Genomic DNA, 4554 nt, shown 5'->3' on the forward strand with positions numbered 1-4554 from the left:
TGTGATTGGCTGCTTAGAAATTAAGTGTTAACGAGCAGTTGGACAGGTGTAACTAATAAAGTGGCCGGTGAGTGTATATATATTGTGTAAGCACATGTAAACATGGTACCAGTGGTACAGGTGCTAGGAGCCTATAGGTGAGGCTGGGCTAAAAGGTCTTGAGGAGAAAGGGAGGGGGGAGAGAGAAGGAATAGGCAGCTAAAAGGGAGGTTGCTGTTTTGTTTGTTTGTGGGTATTTAACTTTAGACTTCAGATCCAGTATTACGGACCACTAAGGTCTATATAAAGAGACTTCAGATCCAGTATTACGGACCACTAAGGTCTATATAAAGAGACTTCAGATACAGTATTAGGGGACCACTTAGGTCTACATAAAAGAGACTTCAGATACAGTATTAGGGACCACTAAGGTCTACATAAAAGAGACTTCAGATACAGTATTAGGGGACCACTAAGGTCTATATAAAGAGACCTCAGATACAGTATTAGGGGACCACTAAGGTCTACATAAAAGAGACTTCAGATACAGTATTAGGGACCACTAAGGTCTATATAAAGAGACTTCAGATACAGTATTAGGGGACCACTAAGGTCTACATAAAAGAGACTTCAGATACAGTATTAGGGACCACTAAGGTCTACATAAAAGAGACTTCAGATACAGTATTAGGGACCACTAAGGTCTATATAATCTATCTATCTATCTGAGAGAGAGATGAAAGAGTCATGGGGGAAGGATGAGTGGGATGAAGCTCACACTGAGGACTTCATTTCAGATCAGGAGCAGAAGATAACTCAGTACTTTTTAAGGCATGCATACTTTAACAGAATTCATCTCACACACAGGCCTGGAACACACACACACACACACACACACACATGCTCAGGTCCTACACGCGCACTAATGGAGAGATGTCAGCCACTGCTGGACCAACGCCGCGAGCAGTGGGGGGGATTGGTGCCTTTGCAGTGCCCAGGAAGGTGAACTCAGTGGGGGGGGAGGGGGGGGCCGAAGCAGAGGGACACACAGCTGAAGCCGAGCCAAAGTACAACACTTTCCATTGTTTTGTTTAAATCGGTTATCAGGCCAATCAAATGCCCCGAACGCCCCAAACATCCTGTGCTCTCTGTGGACTGGTACCCCACGCCGCATGCAGACTTGAACCAGCAACCCTCCGGTTCCGTATGGACTGAGCTGCTGCCACGGACCCAGGTGCTTTTTTGTAAATAGGACTGGACTTCGACACTTTAAGGCTCCAACCAAATTTATTTATACATTTTTTATTCATCTTCAACTACCAACATCATATATCCTACCAACTGGCTGTGGTTTCTCTATAATTACCTCTATTTATTACAGCTGGAGTACGAGGTAAAACTTGGTGTATTATTCTTCAATTCAGCAACTTACCATGTAGTTCTGACCGGTTTAGGATGGTAATAACTCAACTATTATTTATATTATATTAAATCTTAAGAAATACCTCCTTAATTACCCGGGGCTAAAGAAAATGACAGTGTAATACTATTTCATTATTAGGTATATACCATATATTAGGTTGGTGTCCCGATGCTGGGAGACTCCTGCAGCAGAACTCCTTCGCTCACAAGACATTAACAGTTAAAAAAGGGTTACTCTGTAAAAAGTCCCAACTCAGGTGAAAAAGGACGGAAAAAACAAAGCAGGAATTATGAAGATTGCTTGCTGTCTACTTTGTAAATCTACTACAGGGTCTGGAGTGTTTGTTGGGGGGGTCTGATGGTTATGTTCATGGTCTGAGAGTTCCTTGATTATCCGTCCACCCACTCACAGAATCACTCAAGGAAAAAACCACAACTACAGCTCTTAATGCAACTGCAAGAAAATGTGATGTAAAAAAAAAAAAAGCATGGGTTTTCTGCAGCGAGGATGGAACTAATGCAGACGTGTGTGTGTGTGTGTGTGTGTGTGTATGTAGGTTATTCTAAGTGTGGTAATTCCTGGGACTTGTAAACCAAAAACTGGCTCCGCTAGGCATGGTTAACTGTAAACTTTACCCCCCCCCCCCCCAGGAGTTAGCCCGGCCCATCTGGTGCAGCAAATGGCCCAACTCACCAGGGAGCGAGGGGAGTGAGAGAGGGGGAGAGGGTGAAGGGGGGAGAGCGAGAGAGAGAGAGAGAGAGAGAGAGAGAGAGGGGGGGGGGGTCGGATTGAAAACAGATCAGCAGCCTGAAGATCTCAACCCCGCCGCATGTCTCCGCTACTACTGGCGAGTGAAGCCAAACTGCTTTACACTCCCAAACTTTAAGGCTTCCCTTAGAAAGCAGTGCGCCACGGGGAGACGGCACGCACGGGCAGACACGCGCATCTGGGGACACGATGGATTGTAAGAAAAAGTTGGACTCGACTTGTTCTGGTGCTGCGCGCTGAACCCCGCTCCGGGACAGACAGAGGACGCGGTAATGCCGTGCGAACTTTTGAGTGTCTCCTAAACTTTTCTTTCTCTTTTTCTGAACTCGGTTCATGGAGTTCCGCGTCAAGTCCGGAGAGGCTTGTTCGCCAGCTCGGTACTAGTTCACGGGAATCCCCCCCTCCAAAAGTTTTCCTCGGGACGAAAGAAAAAGAGTGAGTGGAAGGAAGAGCCCCGGGAAGAGAAAAGAGAAGGCAGCGAAGGTAAGAAGTGTGTGGTGATGCTGACAGGAGGAGAAGCGCTGTAGTCCGGCTCTGATAGTCCCACTTGGAGCGGACTTAGAAGTCTTTGGCCCGTGGGTTTCCTTCTCTACAACAGCAGATGAGACTTAGGGCAGCTCCACGTCTCATTTGCACTTTGAATTTATCTGACACAGGAATCCAAACAATTTCTGTCCTGCAACATGATCCATAAGGGAAGAGATGGGATCAGAACGCCCGGCGCCAGCCCCTCTAGATGGCTGCTAATAGTTCACCACTAAACACTGGAGTCTTCTCCACCCAGGTGTCCCAACTACTTACTAACTTTTACAGTTAAATAGTTAAAAAAAGAAATAGTCTGCAAATCATAGATAATGACACCAAGAAATAAAGAATAAACACCAAGAAAATCATTCTGCACAGATTGTTTTAAACTTACCATTTCACCTTTACAGGCATGCATGAAAACTATTAAAACAATTAGCCTGTAATGTCCCACATTGCACAAATGCACACACACACACACACACACACAGACACACGCACACACACACTGGCGTTAGGAGCACTTTACTGTTTTAATCTCTTAATGCCACAAAGCAAAGACCCGAACCCCAGGCCGACCGTGGGGGGGCTGCAGCAGCAGCCGGGACACACTGCTGCGGGGACAGGACTGGGGGACATGTGGACTTCTTGTTGAAAGATTCAAGGTTTACTGTTTGCTCTCCGGCCTGAGCAGTCAACAAACACTTGACGCCTTTGTGGGGCCCTTCAGCAGCTATATTTGCTGTTGGCTTTCACTCCTATCTAACAGGCGCTGCTAATGATCTCCAAACTCATGTATGTACTTATGAGTCCCACGTCCTCCTTAGTTGTTTTGGCCTACATATACAGGAAAAAGAAAGTGTTTTCTGATGAGAGACTACGGGAGACTATTGTGACACACACATGTGAAACATTGATTTGGGTTCTGGGTTTAAAGACAGAAGGCTGAGATTCAAGTACACGTTCTGGCTTTAATCTCAGTTCTCAGATGCATGTTTCACATTGGCCCTAACCCTATTCTGTAAGAAACTGACATCGAAAAGATTAAAAAAAGAAGGCAAAGAAGAGCAGGCCTTAAAAGACGACTTAAGGAATAATTCAAGTAAATAAAAAAGATATGGATTATACGTTATAGTTTGAAATAACAATGATCTTAGGAAAAAAAACAACGAGGAAGAGTGTATGCATGTGTGTTTTCCGCTTCACATGATGACAATTCCCGTCAGGGCCGAGGTGATTTGCATGAGAAAAACAAGAGAAAGTTTTAGTGCATTTGGCCATTGTGAGGAATGAAGAGCTCCAACAGTTCGGGCCTACGGAGAGTGAAAGGAGTGAAGAATGGATGAGCCTATTCAGCTCATTCAGCCTCAGTTCGGGGGAGACCCTATAGTGGCCATGTCACTTTCATCTCCCCAGCCCAGCCCCTGGGTGCTGTTGTGTGTGTGCTGCTTTGGCCCCCGTTTTCACACATCGCCTCTGTGCCCGGGCCCCGCTTTATTGATCCGCTGCTTTTTCTCTCTTTTTAGCCTCTTTTCTGGAAGTCTGCTGAAAATATAATGAACCAAATACTGGAAAAGGAGCGACTGGGGTGTGTGTGTCTGTCTGTGTGTGTGTGTGTGTGTGTGTGTGTGTGTGTGTGGGAGGGGTATAGGCCAAGGAGGCGGGGGGTGGGTACAGCCTTTTTTGAAAGCAAATACCGATGAAGTCTAGCGTACAGGGACAGAGAGGAGGGTTGGAGGAGAGGGTGAAGTCTGAGTGACTCTGAGGAGGGGAGGAGCACACCCCACCACCCCCACCCAGTGCTGCTGTGTGCGTAAATTCTAAAAAGTTGGAGAGATGGGGGGGGGGGGGGGGGGGGG

General features: G+C 46.3%; 1 protein-coding gene across 1 annotated transcript in view; it reads left to right on the plus strand.

Annotated features, from left to right (window-relative positions):
- The first annotated feature begins 2163 nt into the window (after positions 1–2163).
- Positions 2164–4554, plus strand: part of gli2a (GLI family zinc finger 2a) — an 89472-nt gene continuing 87081 nt past the window's right edge. Inside the window, exon 1 of the mRNA XM_034885609.1 lies at positions 2164–2653. The gene's annotated coding sequence lies outside the window, so the exon portion shown is untranslated. The remainder of the gene's footprint in view (positions 2654–4554) is intronic.

Source organism: Etheostoma cragini, chromosome 11, assembly GCF_013103735.1.
Source record: "Etheostoma cragini isolate CJK2018 chromosome 11, CSU_Ecrag_1.0, whole genome shotgun sequence".
NCBI lineage: Eukaryota > Metazoa > Chordata > Actinopteri > Perciformes > Percidae > Etheostoma > Etheostoma cragini.